Raw genomic sequence first — 24254 nt, forward strand, 5'->3', positions numbered from 1 at the left:
CATTGAGATGAGTTGGTGCAGTGCACATGACAATGTGGACTTTGCAAGCGTGTGCCAAAGTTTAGAATTAAAAAAGCAAATGTCAAATAGTTTGGACAATTTGGTGGCAAGATATTCAAGACACCTTCCGCCCCAGAGACGGTCTGAAAGTGTGCATGAACCGAGAGAAGACCTGAACTGATGCAAAAGTCCAGCACCTCGAGGGTTAAGCGAGGTTGGTTTGAAATTCACACTGCAATCGAGAGGAAGGAAATTGGGGCAGTGACCCTCAGATGTAGAAAGTGTTCATTACGCGCAACAGAAAGGAGAAATAGGAACAGCAAAAGAGCAAACTGAAAACAAAAAGAACAAGTTTTCTTTTTCCCTTTTTGGAAAGCGAGGGAGGCCGGATTCAACGTTTGAGGATTTAAAACAATTGACGTTTCACCAGGAAGAATAACCAGCTCAGGATTTTACCGAGAAACTCACAGGAGCTGCTGTCAGTTTCAGAATTCCCGGACAGAGTTCACCTTTGTTGGAACAAAAGCTTCGATTTACAAGACCGGATCATTTTCCTAAATATTAGATCCATTCACCAGATCACTCCAGGAAGAGGGGAGAAATCCAGAGCAACCCAGGAATTCCTATTCAACTCTCAGGAATCCATTTCCGGTAACTCCACACTCTATTAACAATTATTTTTTTTTTAAACAATAAGTCGTGGAATAAAGGCAGGGCGATGTTACTCGATACAGGTTTGTATCCGTGTAATTTTCCCTGAAGCAGTTCTTGACTCTTAATTCGGATGTGCTGTCGAATTAATACAACGTGTTTTATGCACTTTTTAATCCAACAACTCTCTCTGTTTTAGAAAATGAATATTAAAATTACAGTGGTGGACAAAATGAGGCTATCTAAATTTCATTTCTTGAGAAGCTTAGTTGAAAGCTTACACTTGGTGCGGAAACCAATTTATGTTACAAGTAAATGGGTGTATTTGTAGCATATTTTGTCTGAATTGAATTCTGAGACACTATTTTGCTTTGGGAAGGTATGTATAACACTGCAGACTCTGGTACAACAATATCTTGCACCAGATGTTGGAACATTTTACCATGGTTAAAGTGCAACAGTCAGTGTGTATGAAATTGGCATATTTGAACTACGAGGTTTAAAGGTGCCTAGCAAGACTATTCCAGATGTTGGTTGTGTCTGGAGAGGGTTTTTTTTTTGAGCAGCACCAGGCAGGTGCAACCTTGTCACAGATGCTGTCTTTTGAATGAGATATTAAGCTCTGGCTGTTCAGGTGGATCTGAAGTATCCTGCACTATTTAATTGTTTTTTTTTTCTGATTTCTGTGCCAAACTTTATCCATCAGTTAACACCACAAAAGACATTGATTGGTCATTTGCCTCATTATTGCTGACAGAAGCTAAATGTGTGCAAAATGGCTGCTGTCAATATAGAAACATAGGAACTAGAGGCAGGAGGAGGCCATTCGGCCCTTCAATCTGCTCCGCCGTTCATTTTGATCATGGCTGATCATCAAATTCAATATTCTGATCTCGCCTCCCCCCCCATATCCCTTGATCCCTTAGCCCCAAGAGCTGTACCTAATTTCTTCTTGAAGTCAGACAATGTTTTGGCCCCGACAACCTTCGGTGGTCGTGAATTCCGCACATTCACCACCTTCTGGGTGAAGAAATTTCTCCTCACCTCTGTTCTAAACCCTCAGTTCTAACCCATTATCCTCAAACAATGACTCCTAATTCTGGGCTCCCCCGCCATCGGGAACATTCTTTCTGAATCTACCCTGCCTCTCTCATATACAAGTGGTGACACTTTAAAAAATATTCCCCTGTGTCTGAAGCACTTTGTGATGGTGTAGATGTGAAAAGTGTTGTATAAATTTATATTCATTCTAATCAGTGACATAGCTGAGGACTTGTTGATGGAGACGTTGTGTACTGACATACTTGGCTCTTTCTTTGCATTGCTGCTAACCAGTAGTACAGGCTGAAGTTGAGAAGCATACTGGCACAGGGAGTGGGAAGCTTGCTTTAGATGCCCCACACTGACTGGTTGGACTTGTTGTTGAGCCAGGGCTGATCCTCCAGGTTCAAACCAACGTCCCACAGACAGAGGAAGGGTGTCAGAGTGGAGAATTTATAATTTCAGGCTTTTAAACTGCCTGAGATTCTTGTGTAATTGTCTTAATTCACCCCTTTCAGTCATTGATAAATCTGAAAACATCACCACGGTGTTACGGCAACAGCAGCAGCCTCCTGTCTCATGAGGTGACGGTTTGCACTGCGGTGGTCAGCACCACCCATGTCTGCCACACTCGCTGCGGGTGAAGGCAGTGAGAAGGTGCGCCATTCTCCTGCCTCTGTTTTCTCTGGGTTCTCTTCTCGGCTAGCTGAGTTTCCCAAGCGGTCGGCTGTGCGAATCTCTTCCGAGGTACCATTCCTCCTCCAGATTTTACAGTCATCAGTGTTAGTCATCTTCATATCCCGCTTACTGGTGTCCTTGCAGTGGAGGTATGGTTGTGAGCTAGTGGCAGGTTCACCACACGGAAAGGCTTTAGATACGTGGTGCAGACATCATTCCGTTAGTAATGAGTGTGTGCTGGTGTAATTAACATGCTCCAGGATCTCGGAGTTGGTGATTTTGTCCAGCCAAGGATGCATCTGAGATAGCGAAGCTAGGAACTGTTCAGCCTTTTCTGCTGACTAGCATTTGTGGTCCAAGCTTTGACCCTGACTGAAAATACACACAGAAGGATCTTCCTGTGGAAGAATGTTGCTGGACCAGGCATCTTATTTTTAGGTACACTTAAATAAAGAACTTCTGCCTTTTTCTGCTGCTGTTGCCATAACATTATGGTGATGTTTTCAAACCTATCAGTGACCGAAAGGGGTGAATTAAGACTATTACATGAGAATCTCGGGCAGTATTAAAGCATGAAGTTTAAATGCTCCTCTCTGACACCCTTCCTCTGACTTGTCGGATGCTGGTTTTGTACCTGGGTAATTAGCTCTGGCTCAACAAAGGTGTGTCCAACTTTTCCTTGATGAACACCAACACGTTGGACAGTAGTGCGGGACTGCTGCACTGTCGGAAGTGCCCTTCTTCATCAGAAAACTTAAGCCAATATCCTGGCAGCCCTCTCCAGTGTGTACAGAATATCCCACAGCACTGTGAAGAGTAGGGACAGTCCTTCCAGTGTCCTGGTCAGGATTTATCCCTCAACCAACACTTAAGCCTGATTATCCCATCTTTAGAATCATAGAAATCATAGAAGCCCTACAGTGCAGAAGGAGGCCATTCGGCCCATCGAGTCTGCACCGACCTCAATCCCACCCAGGCCCTACCCCCATATCCCTACATATTTACCCGCTAATCCCTCTAACCTACGCATCTCAGGACACTAAGGGGCAATTTTTAGCATGACCAATCAACCTAACCTGCACATCTTTGGACTGTGGGAGGAAACCCACGCAGACCATAGAACCATAGAATCATAGAAAATTACAGCTCAGAAACAGGCCTTTTGGCCCTTCTTGTCTGTGCCGAACCATTTTATGCCTAGTCCCACTGACCTGCACTTGGACCATATCCCTCCACACCCCTCTCATCCATGAACCCGTCCAAGTTTTTCTTAAATGTTAAAAGTGACCCCGCATTTACCACTTTATCTGGCAGCTCATTCCACATTCCCACCACTCTCTGCGTGGAGAAGCCCCCCCTAATATTCCCTTTAAACTTTTCTCCTTTCACCCTTAACCCATGCCCTCTGGGTTTTTTTCTCCCCTAGCCTCAGCGGAAAAAGCCTGCTTGCATTCACTCTATCTATACCCATCAAAATCTTATACACCTCTATCAAATCTCCCCTCAATCTTCTACACTCCAGGGAATAAAGTCCCAACCTATTCAATCTCTCTCTGTAACTCAGCTTCTCAAGTCCCGGCAACATCCTTGTGAACCTTCTCTGCACTCTTTCAATCTTATTTATATCCTTCCTGTAACTAGGTGACCAAAACTGTACACAATACTCCAAATTCGGCCTCACCAATGCCTTATATAACCTTACCATAACACTCCAACTTTTATACTCGATACTCCGATTTATAAAGGCCAATGTACCAAAGGCACTCTTTACGACCCTATCCACCTGTGACGTCACTTTTAGGGAATTCTGTACCTGTATTCCCAGATCCCTCTGTTCAACTGCACTCTTCAGAGTCCTACCATTTACCCTGTACGTTCTACTTTGATTTGTCCTTCCAAAGTGCAATATCTCACACTTGTCTGCGTTAAATTCCATTTGCCATTTTTCAGCCCATTTTTCTAGTTGGTCCAAATCCCTCTGCAAGCTTTGAAAATCTTCCTCACTGTCCACTACACCTCCATTTCATTTATTTCATGGCTATTTGTGGGAGCTTGCTAGGATCAGTTTAGTTGTGCATATTAACAGTGACTATACTTCAAAAATACTTCATTGGCTGTAAATCACTTTGAACCATTCTGAGGATGTGAAAGCTGCTATGAGGATGAAATTTTTCTTCTTCCTTTTAGTAGCCCCAATGTCAAAGAGAGGCGATGGCCTAGTGGTATTATCGCTGGACTATTAATCCAGAAACTCAGCTACTCTTCTGGGGACCCGGGTTCGAATCCCGCCACGGCAGATGGTGGAATTTGAATTCAATAAAAAATATCTGGAATTAAAGCAGCTACTGATGGCCACGAAACCATTGTGGATTGTCGGAAAAACCCATCTGGTTCACTAATGTCCTTTAGGGAAGGAAATCTGCTGTCCTTACTTGCTCTGACCTACATGTGACTCCAAAGCCACAGCAATGTGGTTGACTCTCAACTGCCCTCGGGAGACTAGGGAAGGGCAATAAATGCTGGCCAGCCAGAGACGCCCGTGTCCCATGAATTAAAAAAATGTAATCACAGAGAGACAAGACCTCAGTTTCACTGCTCATGTGACGTGTGGTGTCTCTGACAATCCACTGTATAGAACAGACAGCTTGCTTTATGTACAAGTTCTGAAATAGGCCCGAAACACAACTTCTGACTTCAAGTCAAGCTACCGTATGATCCAGCTGTCCATTGCTACTCCAATGATGGAGAATTTAAAAGAATGTAACTGGATTTCAGCAAAGCCTTTGACAAGGTCCCACATGGAAGACTTAGAAAGGTGGCAAATGCACACGGAATACAGGGTAATTTGATAAGGTGGATTCAAAATTGGCTCGGTTGTAGGAGGCAGAGGGTAATGACAAAAGGCTGCTTTAGTGACTGGAAGCCAGTGTCCTGTGGCGTACCACAGGAATCGGGGCTGGGCCCCCTATTAATCGTCATTTATATAAACAACATAAATGACTATGTGGGCGTAGGATTAATAAGTTTGTGGGTGATGCAAAGGTTGGCCGGGTGGTTAATAGTGAGGCGGATTGTCTTGGGCTAGAAGAAGATATAGGCGGAATGGTCAAATAGGCAGATAATTGGCAGATGGAATTTAACCCTGAAAATTGTGAGGTGATGCACTTCGGAAGGAGTAACTTGACATGAACAGCATGACACTGAGAAGTTCTGAGGAACAAAGGGACCTTGACATGTTTGTCCACAGATCTCTGAAGGCAGAGGGGCATGTTAGTAGAGTGGTGAAAAAGGCATATGAGACAGTTGCTTATATCAATCGAGGCATAAATTACAAAAGCAGGGATGTCATGATGGAGTTGTATAGAACTTTGGTGAGGCCACAGCTAGAATAGTGTGTGCAGTCCTGGCCACATTACGGGAAAAATGTGCTTGCACTGGAGGGGCGCAGGGGAGATTCACCAGGATGGTGCCTGGCAAGGAACATTTAACTTGTGAAGAGAGGTTGGATAGGCTTGGGTTGTTTTCGTTGGAGCAGAGAAGACTGAGGGGCGACCTGGTCGAGGTGCTCAAGATTATGAGGGACATGGACAGAGTGGAGAAGGAACAGCTTAGTTGAAGGATCAGTCATAAGGGGACATTAGTTCAAGTTGAGGGGCAGGAGGTTTAGTGGGGATGTGAGCAAAAACATTTTTATCCAGCGGGTGGTGACTGTCTGGAATGCGCTGCCTGGGAGGGTGGTGGAGGCGGGTTGCCTCACATCCTATAAAAAGTACCTGGATGAGCACTTGGCGCATCATAACATTCAGGGCCAAGTGCTGGTAAGTGGGATTAGGTGGAAGGTCAGGTAAAAAAGTAAAGTAAAGTTTATTTATTAGTCACAAGTAAGGCTTACATTAACACTGCAGTGAAGTTACTGTGAAATTCCCCTAGTCGCCACAGTCCGGCGCCTGTTCGGGTCAATGTACCTAACCAGCACGTCTTTTGGAATGTAGGAGGAAACTAGAGCTCGCAGACACGGGGAGAACGTACAAACTCCACACAGACAGTGACCCAAGCCGGGAATCGAACCCGGGTCCCTGGCGCTGTGAAGCAGCAGCGCTAACCACTGTGCCACCATGCCGCCCATGTTTCTCACGTGTCGGTGCAGGCTCGATAGGCCGAAAGGCCTCTTCTGCACTGTGTGATTCTGCGAGATGGCCGCTGTGACCAGAAGTTGGTGAAATTTCCATTCAGTTTGTTCTCGGAGTAGACTGGTTTTAAAGTTAAAGTTGACTAACTTTCAGACTGCACATTTATCTTGCTCTGTGGCAAGCTGTTTCAAATCGTTTGATCCTTGGCAGAAATGTGTTCAACATATTTAAAGCGATTCCACTGAGGGCAGAGATTGTGGGAATGTAAAGAGAAGCTGTTTCAACGAGTCACCCAGTTCTTTCCACAGATGATCTGGCCCACCATGGAACACAACCCACCCATTCAAGTTACAGGTGGTAGATCCCGGATCCGTGCTCCGGAACTCTCCCCTTGCCAATATATTGATTAAACCTTCCAAGTATGAGAACATATTCTTCGGTTGCTGCCTGTCCTGTAGGACTAATCTAACGTGTCCTGTAGGACTTATCTCAACTCCTACTTGCTTGTGTGTCTCCTAAACTCCATATACCCCCATCTTACACTCACCCCTCCTCTCTACATCCTCACTGTGTTGAAATGTTTATTGCACCATTTCCTGCTTTATCTCATTTTCCCATTATCTCAAAGTTACATTAATTTCTCACTGGCTTCAATATTGGGAACAGAAGTTTGTGGGTTCAAGTTCCATGTAAGAACATAGGAAATAGGAACAGGAATAGGCCGTTTGGTAAGACCATGGCTATCCTTTGACCTCAGCAACCTCCTGCATTCTTCTTGGTTTCGGACAAAGCTCGGCACAACCTCAAGGGCCGAAGGGCCTGTACTGTGCTGTACTGTTCTATGTTCTATATGTTCATATCCTTTGATCCCCTAAGCACCCAAAAATATATCAATCTCTGTCTCGAACGACCAAGCATCCACCTTGCTCTGGGTTAGAGAATCCCAAAGACTGAAGTAATTCCATCTCAATCCTAAATGGCTGATACCCTCTCAGACTGTGGCCCTCGGTTCTAGATTCTAATTCGGGGAAACTTGTAGGCTGACACTCAGTCCAGACCTAAGGAATGTGCTTCCTGCAGATTAACCGCGAGCTACGTCTGAACCGAATTTAGAGTTTATTTATTAGTCTCAAGTAGGCTTACATTCACACTGCAATTACTGTGGAAGTTACTGTGAAAATCCCTTAGTCGCCACACTCTGGCGCTTGTTCGGGTACACTGAGGGAGAACTTAGCACGGCCAATGCGCCCTAACCAGCACGTCCTTTGGACTGTGGGAGGAAACCGGAGCACCCTGAGAAAACCCACAGAGACACGGGGAGAACATGCAAACTCTACACAGACAGCGACCCAAGCCGGGAATCGAACCCGGGTCCTGGGTCGAATGTCTTTAATCTCGCGCCTCTCTCTCTCTCTCTGTGTTGGTGAGTTAGTTTGAAATGAAACATCCTGGAGCAGTATTTGGAGAACTGGAACTGATCCTCTTCCCTTAACCGACATTACCAGTAAACATCAAATTCACCGGTCGACATACATTACACAACTGGAACACTGCAGAAATAACAATAACTGTTCACAAAACACACGTGCATATCTCTGATGGCTCAACCCTCTAATACTTGATGATTCACTGAAATCCACCTCTCAAATATTCTGTCCCCCTTGGAAGCGGATTTTCTTTCCAGAATCTTATTCCCTTTGTTTGTTGCAGAGTTTTGCATTCTGTCGATAATGTACAGGCTACAATTTCTTAACCTCACAAGAAGGAAGTGAAATTTGCTGAATTTTATTAAAAGCCCCTCATCGCCATTTAGGAATGAGCTGTTTGAGTTTGGATTTTTAAAACGGCCCTTTGTTATAGAACAAAGAGATCTAGGGGTACAGGCTCATAGCTCCTTGAAAGTGGAGTCACAGGTGGGCAGAGTGGTGAAGAAGGCATTCGGCATGCTTGGTTTCATTGGTCAGAACATTGTATACAGGAGTTGGGATGTCTTGTTGAAGTTGTACAAGACATTGGTCAGGCCGCACTTGGAATACTTTGTACAGTTCTGGGCACCCTATTATAGAAAGGATATTATTAAACTAGAAAGAGTGCAGAAAAGATTTACTAGGATACCAATGGGACTTGATGGTTTGAGTTATAAGGAGAGGCTGGAAAGACTGGGACTTTTCTCTCTGGAACGTAGGAGGCTTAGGAGTGATCTTATTGAGGTCCATAAAATAATGAGGGGCATAGATCAGCTAAATAGTCACTATCTTTTCCCAAAAGTAGGGGCATCTAAAACTGGAGGGCATAGGTTTAAGGTGAGAAGGGAGAGATACAATAGGGTCTAGAGGGGCAATTTTTTCACACACAAGGTGGTGAGTGTCTGGAACGAGCTGCCAGAGGTGGCAGTAGAGGCGGGTACAATTTTGTCTTTCAAAAAGCTTTTAGACAGTTACGTGGGTAAGATGGGTATAGAGGGATATGGGCTAAATGTGGGCAATTGGGACTAGCTTAGGGGTTAAAAAAGGGGCGGCATGGACAAGTTGGGCAGAAGGGCCTGTTTCTATGCTGTAAACCTCTATGACTCTCTCATTAGCAGTTGATATTCTCCCAGGAAAGGGGAATTTGGCTCCTCCGGAGGTCCCCAGCATCACAATCTGTCACTCTTCAACCACTCCATGTGATATCAAGAAATGGCTGAAGGCGCTGGATGCTGCAAAAGCTATGGGTCCTGATGATATTCCAGCAATAGTACTGAAGACTTGCCAGACACCTAGCCAAACTGTTCCTGTACGGCTACAATACTGGCTTCTGCCCGGCAATGTGATTAAAAAGCCCCGGTATGTCTTGCACATAAAAAGCAGGACAAATCCAAGCTGCCCAATTACCATCCCATCAGTCTATTCATAATCATCAGCAAAGTGATGGAAGGCGTCATCAACTGCGCTATCAAGTGGTACTTATTCAGCAATAACCTGCTCACTGACGTCTAGTTTGGGATCCACCAGGGTCACTCTTACTGACTTAATTACACCCTTGGTTCAAACTTGCTTCTCGGCCTTTTGGCTAACATCAAGTGTAGTATCGACATGCTGTGCTTGGTTGAAGTCATTAGGTTACATTTTAGCTTCATTTGAAGCAATTTTTTAAAGCGGCATCTCGGCCTTTTGGCTAAGATGCAAATGAGATCAAGCCTTGGAGGAGGAGCTATGCCTGCTCCAATCAGCTAGGATCATGTAGATCAAGCCCAAGACAGGAGTTGGAGAGCCCTGTCTTGTCAGCTTGGATCGGGAATGTCTCAACTTGTTGAGACTCTGAATTGGACTTGATTTGGTTGAATTGGAATAAAAACAACCTTGGTTCAAACTTGGACAAAAGAGTTGAACTCCAGAGTGGGGTTGGTGCCCCAATTCTGACCCCTATGATGCTCCACTTGCCAACCTGAAAAAGGCCCCATATATCCCCACTCTCTGTATTCTCTGCTTCCTGATAGCTAACCAATCCTTTATCCATCCTAATATGTTACCCCTATACCATTTAATCTTATCTTGTGTGCCTTTGATTGCGATTAATATACCAGGACATCCAGATCCCTCTGCATCACTGAGTTTTCCAATCTCTCTCCACTTCGTATACTGCTCTCCTATTCTTCCTGCCAAACTGAACAAATTCACATTTTCCAAGAGGTGAGGTGAGAGTGACTGTCTTTGACATCAAGGTAGCATTTGATCCAGTGTGGCACAAGGAGCCCTCGCAAAACTGAAGTCAGTGGGAATGAGGGGAATGTGCCAGGTATGACTCAGTATGCTCAAACTTCCCCCTCAGTTTATGTAAGCCCTCTATCCTCCCCAAGCTCTGTTCACAAGCACTATACATCCTGCATCTCTCCCAATCAGTATCAGCAATGTTCAGTTGGTCACACTTTCCCCATCACTGCCATGATTAGGAGAGATGTGCACGAAAATCAAGGATAATGCTCCAGTGCTGTGGGAGAGGCCGCTGCGCTGTGGGAGGCGGCGCTGCGCTGAGGGAGGATACACTGCGCTGTGGGAGGCGGCGCTGCGCTGAGGGAGGATACACTGCGCTGTGGGAGGCGGCGCTGCGCTGAGGGAGGATACACTGCGCTGTGGGAGGCGGCGCTGCGCTGAGGGAGGATACACTGCGCTGTGGGAGGCGGCGCTGCGCTGAGGGAGAGGCCGCTGCGCTGTGGGAGAGGCCGCTGCGCTGAGGGAGGATACACTGCGCTGTGGGAGGCGGCGCTGCGCTGAGGGAGGATACACTGCGCTGTGGGAGGCGGCGCTGCGCTGTGGGAGAGGCCGCTGCGCTGTGGGAGAGGCCGCTGCGCTGAGGGAGGATACACTGCGCTATGGGAGGCGGCGCTGCGCTGTGGGAGAGGCCGCTGCGCTGAGGGAGGATACACTGCGCTATGGGAGGCGGCGCTGCGCTGAGGGAGGGGGCACTGCACTGTGGGAGGTGCTGTCATTCTGAAGAGGCATTAAACAAAGGCTCCATCTGTTCTCTTTTGGATCCCGTGGTATTATTCGGAACAGAGCAGGGGAGTCCTCCCCAATATCCTGGTCAATGTTTTCCCCTTCAATAAACGTCACAAAAAAATCAGTTAGGATCCCATTGAATGGCAGAGCAGATCGATGGGGCTGAACAGCTCCAATGACCATTTAGAAAGATGCGGATTAATCCGGGATAGTCAGCACGGATTCGTGAAGGGCAAGTCGTGCCTCACAAATTTGATAGAATTTTTTGAGGAGGTAACTAAGTGTGTTAAAGTGAGGAGGTGTGGGATAGAGGGAAAGTTGGCCGATTGGATAGGTAACTGGCTGTCTGATCGAAGACAGAGGGTGGTGGTCGATGGAAAATTTTCGGATTGGAGGCAGGTTGCTAGCAGAGTGCCGCAGTGATCAGTGCTTGGTCCTCTGCTCTTTGTGATTTTTATTAATGACTTAGAGGAGGGGGCTGAAGGGTGGATCAGTAAATTTGCTGATGACACCAAGATTGGTGGAGTAGTGGATGAGGTGGAGGGCTGTTGTAGGCTGCAAAGAGACATAGATAGGATGCAAAGCTGGGCTGAAAAATGGCAAATGGAGTTTAACCCTGATAAATGTGAGGTGATTCATTTTGGTAGGACAAATTTAAATGTGGATTACAGGGTCAAAGGTAGGGTTCTGAAGACTGTGGAGGAACAGAGAGATCTTGGGGTCCATATCCACAGATCTCTAAAGGTTGCCACTCAAGTGGATAGAGCTGTGAAGAAGGCCTATAGTGTGTTAGCTTTTATTAACAGGGGGTTGGAGTTTAAGAGCCGTGGGGTTATGCTGCAACTGTACAGGACCTTGGTGAGACCACATTTGGAATATTGTGTGCAGTTCTGGTCACCTCACTATAAGAAGGATGTGGAAGCGCTGGAAAGAGTGCAGAGGAGATTTACCAGGATGCTGCCTGGTTTGGAGGGTAGGTCTTATGAGGAAAGGTTGAGGGAGCTAGGGCTGTTCTCTCTGGAGCGGAGGAGGCTGAGGGGAGACTTAATAGAGGTTTATAAAATGATGAAGGGGATAGATAGAGTGAACGTTCAAAGACTATTTCCTCGGGTGGATGGAGCTATTACAAGGGGGCATAACTATAGGGTTCGTGGTGGGAGATACAGGAAGGATATGAGAGGTAGGTTCTTTACGCAGAGAGTGGTTGGGGTGTGGAATGGACTGCCTGCAGTGATAGTGGAGTCAGACACTTTAGGAACATTTAAGCGGTTATTGGATAGGCACATGGAGCACACCAGGATGATAGGGAGTGGGATAGCTTGATCTTGGTTTCAGATAAAGCTCGGCACAACATCGTGGGCCGAAGGGCCTGTTCTGTGCTGTACTGTTCTATGTTCTATGTAATGACTTTTCTGGCCATTCTTACATTGCTGTTTGTGGGAATTTGCTGCATGGCAATTGTGTATGAGGAAAGGTTGAAGAGATTGAGCCTTGGAGTTTCGAAGAATGAGAGAGATGATCTTCTTGAAACCTATGCTGAGAGGATGTTTGTCCTCGTGGAGGAATCTAGAAGAAGGGGGGGGTTCAATGTTTAAAAATATGGGATTTCCCATTTAAGTATGAAGAGAAATATATTCTTTTTAGAGGGTCGTCAGCCTTTGGGATTCTCATCCGCAGAGCGATAGGAAGTGGGTCATTCAATATATTCAAGATTGATTTTTGACCTATAAAGCTTAGGATCAGGAGCAGGAGTAGGCCATTCAGCCCTTTGAACCTGCTCCACCATTCAATAAGATGATGATTGATCTGGTCTCTCAACTCCACTTTTCTGTCTGCCCCCCTCGAGTCCCTTGTCAATCAAAAATCTATCTAACTCTGCCTTTAATAAATGTAATGAGCCAGGCTCCACGGTCTTCTGGAGAAGAAAATTCCACAGATAAACAATCCTCTGAGAGAAAAAGCTCTCCTCATCTCCATCTTATTTTTAAACTCTGTCCAATAGTTCTAGTCTCTCCCACGAGTGGAAACATCCTCCTGGTAGCCACCCAATCAATTCCCCTGAGGAACCCATAAAATTCAGTAAAATCATCTCTCATTCCTCTAAACTCCAACAGGGTGGCACAGTGGTTAGCACTGCTGCCTCACAGCACCAGGGACCCAGGTTCGATTCCCGGCTTGGGTCACTGTCTGTGTGGAGTTTGCACATTCTCCCCGTGTCTATGTGGGTTTCCTCCGGGTGCTCCTGTTTCCTCTCGCACTCCAGAGACGTGCAGGTTAGATAAATTGGCCGTGCTAAATTGCCTCTTAGTGTCAGGGGGACTAGCTAGGGTAAATGCATGGGGTTATGGGGATAGCCGTGGGTGGGATTGTGGTTAGTGCAGACTTGATGGGCTGAATGGCCTCCTTCTGCACTGTAGGATTCTATGATTCTAGGCCCAACCTGTTCAAACTTTCTTCATAAAATAAGCCCCAAATCCCACAAATGAGTCGAGTGAATCTTCTCTGAACTATTTCTAATACAATTATATATTTTTCAAATAAGGAGCTCAAAACTGTACATAGCGTTCCAGATGTGGTCTCACCACACCCTGCACAGCTGTAGTAAAACTTCCCTATTTTCATATTCCATTAAACCACCAATATTCCATTTGTCTTCCTAACTACTTACTGTACCTCAATACTAACATTTTGTGATTCCTGCATCACTAAGTTTTATAAACTCTCTCCAATTAGTATACTGCTCTCCTATTCTTCCTGCCAAAATGAACAAATTCACATTTTCCAAAATTGTACTCCATCTGCTAATTTTTTGCCCATTCACTTAACCTGTTTATGTCCCTTTGCAAACTCTCTAACTCCTTTTGACAACTTACTTTTCTACTTATCAAGGTCATTGGTAAATTTGCGGTCCAAACATTCGGTCCCTTCATCCAAGTCATTGATGTAGATTGTAAATAGTTGGTGCCCCAATTTTGACCCCTATGACACTCCACTTGCCAACCTGAAAAATGCCCATATATCCACACTGTCTATACTCTCTGCTTCCTGTTACCTAACCAATTCTTTATCCATCCTAATATGTTACCCCTACATCATTGAATCTTATTTTGTATACCTTTGATTGGTACTCTACCAAATGCCTTTTGGAAATCTAAGTACACCACATCTACAGGTTCCCCTTTATTCACCCTGCTTTTTACTTGTACAAAAAATAAAATAAATTACTTAAACGCAATTTCCCTTTCACAAAGCCATGTTAACTCTGACTGATCAAATTCTGATTTTCTAAGTATCTGAGGAGTCAAGAGTGATGGCAGGCAGGTAGGAAACTGGAGTTAAGGCCACAATCAGATTAGCCATGATCTTATTGAATGGTGTAGGAGGCTCGAGGGATCAAATGGCCTCAAAGCATCCAGTGGTTCTGGAAGGCACTAAATAAATTTGTCTGGAATTTTGTGGCCCCTCCAACTGGCGGGATCATCCAGTCCCACTGAAGTGAATGGAAGTTTGAATGGCCCACTGCATCTGCTGTGACCAGACCCACCGCACCAGGGATGGAAAATCCCGGCACTAGTTCATCCTGTTGCCCCATTTCCGTTTCCTCAATTCCTCCCTGTCCCTCCCCGACTGGGAGGAGACACAATGCAAGGGTGGATGGTGAGAAACACCACGTTGGCCACCCTTATCCCAATGTGTAGTTGATTTTAAATATTTCCACTTTGAAAAGCTGGATGCTAAGTGGCTAAGTACAAACTCCTCTGTACTCTTTCTAAGTGGGGCGGCACGGTGGCACAGTGGTTAGTGCAGCTGCCTCACAGTGCCAGGGTTCCAGGTTCAATTCCTGTCTGTGCGGAGTCTGCACGCTCTCTCCGTGTCTGCGTGGGTTTCCTCCGGGTGCTCCGATTTCCTCCCACAGCCCGAAGGACGTGCTGGTTAGGTGCATTGGTCATGTTAAATTCTCCCTCGGTGTACCCGAACAAGCACTGGAGTGTGGCGACGAGGGGATTTTCACAGTAACTACACTGTAGTGTTAATGTCAGCCTTACTTGTGACACTAATAGTAAACTTTTATGTGCCTGCATCAACCTCTTTGTGCGACATTCAGCACCCACAACTTGGCCGATAACCGAACACTCAGGAAGTTGAGTAAAAAAAACTCTTTCACAGTATAACTACCGCACTAATAGTGTTTTACTAAGGGAAAAAAGGGGATGGTGTGGGTAAGGAAAGTTCAGACGATCGATTTAAATCCTGATGTTAGCTTTGCTGTTCCCGCATCGCAAACCTGAGTAACTGTTAAAGAGAGATATTTGCATTTATATAGCATACGTAGGGGGGAATGATGGCCTGGTGCCATTATCACTATCCAGAAACTCAACTAATGGTCTGGAGACCGGGGTTTGAATCCCACTATGGCAGATTGTGGTGTTTGAATTCAATAAAAAAACATCTGGAATTAAGAATCTAATCATAGAATCCCTACAGTGCAGGAGGAGGCCACTTGGCCCATCGGGTCTGCACCGATCACAATTCCTCCCAGGCCCTACTCCTGTAACCCCACATATTTACCCTAGGGTCAATTTAGCGTGGCCAATGAACCTAACCCGCACATCTTTGGGCTGTGGGGGGAAACCGGAGCACCCGGAGGAAACCCACGCAGACACGGGGAGAATGTGCAGACTCCACACAGACAATGACCCGAGGCCGGAATTGAACCCGGGTCCATGAAACCATTGTCGATTGTTGTGAAAACCTATCTGAGTCACTAATGTCCTTTAGGGAAGGAAGTCTGCCATCCTTACCCGGTCTGGCCTACATGGGACTCCAGAGCCACAGCAATGTGGTTGACTCTCAACTGCCCTCGAGCAACAAGGGATGAACAATAAATGCTGACCAGCCAATGACGCCCATGTCCCACGAATGGATAAAATAAAAGTGCCTTTCATTTCACCAGGATGTCCGAAAGTGCTTAACAAAGTATCTTTGAAATAGAGCCAATGCAAGAAGATACTTTATTTATAAAATATCTGAAAGAACAATACAAACATTTCTAAATGGCCATCACAGGAAGTGTAATAATATTCAGAGTTGTCTCCATAGATCCTGTTTCACTCTGAGGTGCCTCAATACAATGAATCTGTTGTAAAGTGGGAAACATGGGAGCCAAGTTGTGCACAGCAAACTCCCAGAAACAGCAACATAACAATGATCAGATAATCTGTCTTTGTGATGCTGACTGAGACATGAATATTTGTCAGGACACCAGGCAGAAATATTGCCCTAGCTGAGATCTTTTGCATCCACCTAGGAGGGCAGACAGGATAGTTTTATGTCTTCTCTGAAGGGTGGCCTCCTCCAACAGTGCAGCTCTGCCTCAGTACGTGTGGCAGCCAATTTGTTCAAGGCAAGCTCCCACAAACAGCAATCTGACAATGGCCAAGGTCATCTGATTTTTAGGGATGTCCCTCTCCTCGTCAACGAGGACTGGGTCGAGATCAGAGATTCTGTTTTAAACCCGAGTTTAAGGATTCCTTGTGTCTATCCTGTGTCTACCCCTCCTCCGGATTGGAGGGTTTCCTGAATGATGTCTGCCTAAAAGGAACAGGAGATGTCATTCTAACTATCAAACTTTCTTACTTATACTTTCTGAGGGGTGGCACGGTGGCACAGTGGTCAGCACTGCTGCCTCACAGCGCAAGGGACCCGGGTTCGATTCCCGGCTTGGACCACTGTCTGTGTGGAGTTTGCACATTCTCTCCGTGTCTGCGTGGGTTTCTTCCCACAGTCGGAAAGACGTGCTGGTTAGGTGCATTGGCCATGCTAAATTCTCCCTCAGTGTACCCAAACAGGTGCCAGAGTGTGGCGACTAGGAGATTTTCACATTAACTGCATAGCAGTGTTAATGTAGCCTACTTGTTTCACTAATTAAATAAATACACCGTGTAAGGTTACAAACAAACACATCGATAAATCGATTGAATTTCTCTGAGACTGAGAGTTGCATTCACATAGCACCTGTCACTACTTATGTGCTTGCATGTTTGTATTTGCAGACTTGTACATTCATGTTTGTGTACACATGCTTGTTGTGCCTTTGTGTTTCCAACTCCCTGTACGTGTGTGTGTGTGTATAAGCATTCTCTGGGTCTGTACTCATTGGAGTTTAGAAGGATGAGGGGGGATCTTATTGAAACTTACAGGATACTGCGAGGCCTGGATAGAGTGGACGTGGAGAGGATGTTTCCACTCGTAGGAAAAACTAGAACCAGAGGGCACAACCTCAGGCTAAAGGAACGATCCTTTAAAACAGAGATGAGGAGGAATTTCTTCAGCCAGAGAGTGGTGAATCTGTGGAACTCTTTGCCGCAGAAGGCTGTGGAGGCCAGGTCATTGAGTGTCTTTAAGACAGAGATAGATAGGTTCTTGATTAATAAGGGGATCACTGGTTATGGGGAAAAGGCAGGAGAATGGGGATGAGAAAAATATCAGCCATGATTGAATGGCGGAGCAGACTCGATGGGCCGAGTGGCTTAATTCTGCTCCTATGTCTTATGGTCTTATTCTGTGTGTTTTGCCCCTCCCTTTGTCCTGCCCTTTTGTAAATGCTGCTCTGTAATTATTTTCAGCTCTGTAAGAAGTTCCACACCTGTAAGATCAGCTCGATTATTCTCTCGAGGGATGCTGGCCTGCAAAATGCAGTGTTTTCTGCTCATTGTTCCCCGGCACTTGAACCCTTCACAGTAGTGTACAAATTACTTGAAATCAATTCACTTTGCAATCCGTTCCAGCGACACGATCGCTTGACTGCACGCAGATGGAATTCTCCCCGGGACTTCTTCCCACAGCGTGAACATTGCATGTCCAATCAGCAGCATTCTTCTGTTGAGCCTGGGAGTATTAAGCTTCACATTCCTGACTTCAGGGGCTGCTTACGAGCCCACACCTCTGCCTCACACTTGCCAAGTAAGGAATACCACACTTAATGATGGGAGGCAGCTGTTAAAACAGGAATGGGCCGGGGAGTTCGGTGGTGAGGAGAGATTTGACCAGGCAGACAGCTGGGTGCTTTATGTCTGAGCTTTGAATTACGCTGCCAGACTACACCAGGTGGTTGGGTTGCCAACACCCCTAGTATTACCCTGGAACCTCCAGGAATAGAAGATTAATCTCCAGGGTTAACCTGGAACGAATAAAGCCCAGGAGAAAACTGAATAGGGCATGAAAACAAAATTGTATTTTCTAACTTTTCCGAACATCTTCATTTGTTAATTATGTTGTTGTTGTTGTTCGTCCATCGTCGTCGATGAGGACCTCGACACCATTAGTCATTATGAGGCTGGATGCGGTGTGTCCGAAGATGACTGATCAGGCCAATTCGGGCACGGAATGTCCTGGCACATATTGGGCAGACTTGTGTAGGCGCTGTGGTTGTTCCGCTGGTGGCTCTGGACTTGCGCAGCTCGCGCTTAAGTTGTGCTTCAGCACTGCACCTTGCTTCATAATCTTGACAGCCCTTGTGGATGAGGCAGTGCCAGGTAGGGCAGTTTTGTGCCAGCGTTTCCCAGGTGGTCGTGTCTATGTCAAGCAACTTCAGGGAGGCCTTGAGTGTGTCTTTGTAACGTTTCTTCTGCCCTCCATGCGAGCGTCTTCCAGCAGAGAGTTCCCCAAAAAGGAGCTGCTTGGGTTTGCGCTCGTCCGGCATACGGATGACATGACCTGCCCACCGGGTCTGTGCTCTCATCAGCAGTGTGTGGACTGGTGGAAGACTTGCTCCAGAGAGAACTTCAGTGTCTGGTACTTTGTCTTGCCATCTGATGCGTAATATTCTGCAAAGACAAGTCATGTGGAAATGATTGATCTGTCTTGCATGCCTTCGATACACAGTCCACGTTTCACAGGCATACAGGAGGGTAGTGAGTACCACGGCGCTGTAGACCTTCAGTTTTGTTGCTGGGCTGATTCCTCAACGTTCCCATACAGTGGAACGCAGTCTACTGAAAGCAGAACTTGCCTTTGCTATTCTGCAGTTAACTTCTGTATCAATAGTCACTGCTCGGGAGAGGGTGCTGCCAAGATAAGTGAACTGGTTCACTGCCTGTAGTTTCTGCCCTTTGATTGTGATTATGGGTTCTGTGTACGGTGCATGAGGAGCAGGCTGGGGCATGACTTCGGTCTTTTTAATGTTGATGGTGAGTCCAAAGTTGTCACAAGCCGTGGAAAATTTGTCCATACCGACTTGCATCTCTGGCTCTGAGCCAGTATCCAGGGAGCAGTCATTGGCATAATTTGTTAATTATAACCACACTGGAAATGGCAGACTATAAATTGTCTTGATTAATCCAATCGGGTAACAGACTTGATTCCATTTCTAATTGACTGCAATGTGCCTGAAGCCAGTGCTAAAGGCAGGATGTGGGCATGGGGAGGTCGCCGGATACAGCCTCCAGGATACCCAAGTGGAGTTGGCAACCCTACCATGTGACCAATGTGAAATTGTCGCCTGACTGTTGGAAGCCCGTCTACCTTTCCTGATTTCATTCCAGGTCTAAATATTCTGGGTAGGAGCTGGGTAGGAGTTGGAGGAGCGTGAATACAAGTAGCTGCCATGTCACATTGTGAATTGAAGATGTGCCAGTTTCTCCTCAGGGACAAACACTCAGAAAATGTCCCTCTTTAAGATATATCATTGAATGGATAAATGGGCTTCAGTCCACTAAGTACATCCCTTGCACAGCCTCACCACCAGGACACACACAGTTCAGGAAGCTGGGGTTTCCCTGTTTATCTTTCTATCAATGCGGAGGCAGTAGGGTAATGGTATTATCACTGGACTAGTAGTCCAGAGACCTAAGGTAATGGTCTGGGGACCCGGGTTCGAATCCCACCACGGCAAATGGTGAAATTTCAATCCTATAAAAATCATAGAATCCCTACAGTGCAGAAGGAGGCCATTCAGTCCATTGAGTCTGCATTGACCCCAATCCCACCCAGGCCCTATCCCCATAACCCCATGCATTTACCCCAGCTAGTCCCCCTGACACTAAGGGACAATTTAGCATGGCCATCCCACCTAACCCGCACATCTTTGGACTGTGGGAGGAAACTGGAGTACCCGGAGGAAACCCATGCAGACACAGGGAGAATGTGCAAACTCCACACAGACAGTGACCCAAGCTGGGAATCGAACCGGGGACCCTGGCGCTGTGAGGCAGCAGCGCTAACCACTGTGCCACCCACGGCAATCTGCATTAAAAGTCTGAAACTATTGTCGATTGTTGTAAAAACCCATCTGGTTCACTAATTTCCCTTTAGGGAAGGAAATCTGTCATCAGGTCTGGCCACGTGCCTTTAGATCCACAGAAATGTGGTTGACTTTTAAATGCCCTCTGAAATGGCCTAGCAAGCCACTCAGTTCAAGGGCAATTAGGCTATAAATGCTGGCCTGGCCACCAACACCCAGCAAAGAATAAAATAAAGCCACCTCAGGACATCCCAACATGAGGCCAATGATTTTTGAAGTGTTGTTGCTTTTGTAGGACTTTCAGTAACCAAACTGTCCATGACAAAGCCTCAGAAACAGAAATGAGACAGATCATCAATTTTTAGTGTTAGAAGCAAATTACTGCGGATGCTGGAATCTGAAACCAAAAGAGAAAACGCTGGAAAATCTCAGCAGGTCTGGCAGCATCTGTGGGGAGAGAAAAGAGCTGACGTTTCGAGTCCAGATGACCCTTTGTCAAAGCGCTGTGAGGAGGAGGCAGGAAGAATCATGCGTAACAGCTACCAGACACCACTTGCTCCAGACCAACAGCTAGTGCAGCAAAAAGGCTAGGCGATGCATTTATCTTTGAGTCTGTGTGAAAACCTTTTCCATTTTTCTGAATTTGCTACAAGACAAGTCAGTCAAATGAATGCAGCAACAAAGCCGAGATGGTATCTCACATCCTGTGACCAATAGCTTCTTGGTGCCTGTGAACTGTGATTCACGTTGAGTTACAAAGAGAGACACAGGAACACAGTGTGTTCCGAAAATAAAAGCGGCTCCAACTCTACACATCTTCAGGGGTGTCTTTATATTAAAGATTTAGGACGGCACGGTAGCACGGTGGTTAACACTGCTGCCTGACAGCGCCAGGGACCTGGGCTCGATTCCCGGCTTGGTCTGTGTGGAGTTTGCACATTCTCCCCCGTGTCTGCGTGGGTTTCCTCCGGGTGCTCCAGTTTCCTCCCACAGTCTGAAAGGCGTGCTGGTTAGAGTGCATTGACCCGAACAGGCGCCGGAGTGTGTGGCAACTAGGGGAATTTCACAGTAACTTCATTGCAGTGTTAATGTAAGCCTTACTTGAGACACTAATAAATAAACTTTACCTTTAAAATCGGGTGCTTGCCAGTGTCAGGTGTCAGTTGCTCTCCAAGCTAACACCCACTTTTTGATTCAGTTATCTTCAATCCCATCCTGACTTGATAGCTTTGCACACAGTTGGAATCAGTAGATAATGATAGTTCCGGAGATTGAGAAATAGTTGGAGAAGTTATTTTACAAAAATAACTAATTGATGCTCTGTAATTAAACCACATTATTGTTCAAGTCTTCTAACAGTGCAACATCACTGCAAAGGTTAATCACAGCCTATCCCCTGCCACGTTTTACATGTGCTTACACTTGAACATTCACTTATCACTAAAGTTTATTTATTAGTGTCACAAGTAGGCTTACATTAACACTGCAATTAAGTTACTGTGACAATCCCTTAGTCGCCACACTCCGGCGCCTGTTCGGGTACACTGAGGGAGAATTTAGCACGGTCAATGCACTTAACCGGCACACTTTTTGGACTGTGGCAGGTAACCGGAGCACCAGGAGTAAACCCACGCAGACACGGGGAGAACGTGCAGACTCCGCACAGACAGTGACCCAAGCCGGGAATCGAACCCGGGTCCCTAACGCTTTGAGGCAGCAGTGCTAACCACTGTGCCACCATGCCGCCCACTGGAGACTCCTTCGTTGTTTTGGAAATTAGTTTCTTTTCATCCCCTGCAGTCAGTTCTTACTCAGTGGGTAGCACTCACATCTCTGAGGCAGAAGTCTGAGGGTTCAAGTCTAGCTCCAGAGACTTGAGCACAAAGATTTAGCCTGATACCAAGTGCAGTACTGAGGAAGTGCTGCATTGTCAGAGGTGCTATTTTTCAAATGATTTATTGACCAGAGGTTCACTTTTCCCCCTCTTGTTCAATGCAGTAAATCCTCTGGCATTATTTCAGAGACAATTAGGGAAGCTCTCCCCAATGGCTTGGCAAATGTTTAACCCTCAACTAACATCACTTGATAATAATGAAAACGTTTCTGATAAATATTGGCTAAGGACTCCAGAAAAAATTCTCCATTCCCCCTTCAAAATAGCGGCCATAAGATCTTTTACATCTACTTCAAAGGGAGAACAGCAATTTAGTTTAAGGTCTCATCCAACAGTGCAGCGCTCCCTCAGTACTGATCCTCTGACAGTGTGGCACTCCCTCAGTACTGACCCTTTGACAGTGCGGCGCTGCCTCAGTACGGACCCTCTGACAGTGCGGGCGCTCTCTCAGCACTGACCCTCTGACAATGCAGCACTGCCTCAGTGCTGACCCTCCGACAGTGCAGCGCTCCCTCAGTGTTGACCCTCCGACAGTGCGGCACTCTCTCAGTGCTGACCCTCTGATGGTGCGGCACTCCTTCAGTGCTTGACCCTCCAACAGTAAATATTCCCTCAGTACTGACCCTCTGAAGTACAGCACTCCCTCAGTACTGACCGTCTGACAATGCAGCACTCCCTTGGTTCTGACCCTCTGACAGTGCGGCGCTCCCTCAGTACTGACCCTCTGACAGTGCGGCACTCCCTCAGTACTGACCCTCTGACAGTGCAGCACTCCCTCAGCACTGACCCTCTGACAGTGCGGCACTCCCTCAGTACTGACCCTCTGACAGTGCGGCATTCCCTCAGTACTGACCCTCTGACAGTGCAGCACTCCCTTGGTTCTGACCCTCTGACAGTGCAGTGCTCTCTGAGTACTGCAGTGGAGAACCAGCTTGGATTATACATTGATATGTTGAGCAGTGTTAATGCCTGGCTGAAATATGTGTACATGCCAAAGGAGCAGTTTTGGGTGTGACTGAGCTGCCCTCCAGGTCAGACGAGGATTCCACCTGAGCTTTCGTGTGAAGAATGGTTATGAGGGAGGTAAGCCCTCGAGGGCTGTGTCCCAGCATCACCTGGTGAGAGCAGAGGAGAAAGTGGACACTGAACTGGCCTCGGGCAGTTTGTAACTAGATATTTAGTTGAAGGCCAGTTATACCTGGTATATTTGCATAACTAACAAAGATATGAATTTATGGAATCTCGAGGAAATAGTGAGAATAGTAGTTTCATGATCACGGGTGAACCTGCACCATACAGAACTGTATTTTTGTAGCGCCTGTCACAACCTCTGGAGGCCGAAAGGGGCCTAACAGCCAATTAATTCTTTTTTGATTAGTGTTTAATGTTGAAATGTGGAAAGCTGACAACCAATTTGTGATGCGGAGATGCCGGCGTTGGACTGGGGTAAACACAGTAAGAAGTCTCACAACACCCGGTTAAAGTCCAACAGGTTTATTTGGTAGCAAAAGCCACGAGCTTTCAGAGCACTGCTCCTTCATCAGGTAAGTGGGAGTTCTGTTCACAAACAGGGCATATAAAGACACAAACTCAATTTGCAAGATAATGGTTGGGATGTGGGTCTTTACAGGTAATCAGGTCTTAAAGGTACAGACAATGTGAGTGGAGAGAGGGTTAAGCACAGGTTAAAGAGATGTGTATTGTCTCCAGCCAGGACAGTTGGTGAGATTTTGCAAGCCCAGGCAAGTCATGGGGGGATTACAGATAGTGTGACATGAACCCAAGATCCCGGTTGAGGCCGTCCTCATGTGTGCGGAACTTGGCTATCAGTTTCTGCTCAGTGACTCTGTGTTGTCGTGTGTCGTGAAGGCCGCCTTGGAGAATGTTTACCCGAAGATCAGAGGCCGAATGCCCGTGACCACTGAAGTGTACCATGCCTCGGGACATCCTTTCCTGCAGCGTATCAGGTAGACAAAGTTGGCCGAGTTGCAAGAGTATGTACCGTGTACCTGGTGGGTGGTGTTCTCACGTGAGATGATGGCATCTGTGTCGATGATCCGGCACGTCTTGCAGAGGTTGCTGTGGCAGGGTTGTGTGGTGTCGTGGTCACTGTTCTCCTGAAGGCTGGGTAGTTTGCTGCG

General features: G+C 46.4%; 1 protein-coding gene across 1 annotated transcript in view; it reads left to right on the plus strand.

Moving 5' to 3' along the window:
- The first annotated feature begins 259 nt into the window (after nucleotides 1–259).
- fes (FES proto-oncogene, tyrosine kinase) overlaps nucleotides 260–24254 on the plus strand; it is a 68884-nt gene continuing 44889 nt past the window's right edge. The window contains exon 1 of the mRNA XM_078199963.1: nucleotides 260–651. The gene's annotated coding sequence lies outside the window, so the exon portion shown is untranslated. The remainder of the gene's footprint in view (nucleotides 652–24254) is intronic.

This window comes from Mustelus asterias, chromosome 29 (assembly GCF_964213995.1).
Source record: "Mustelus asterias chromosome 29, sMusAst1.hap1.1, whole genome shotgun sequence".
Taxonomy (NCBI): Eukaryota; Metazoa; Chordata; class Chondrichthyes; order Carcharhiniformes; family Triakidae; genus Mustelus; species Mustelus asterias.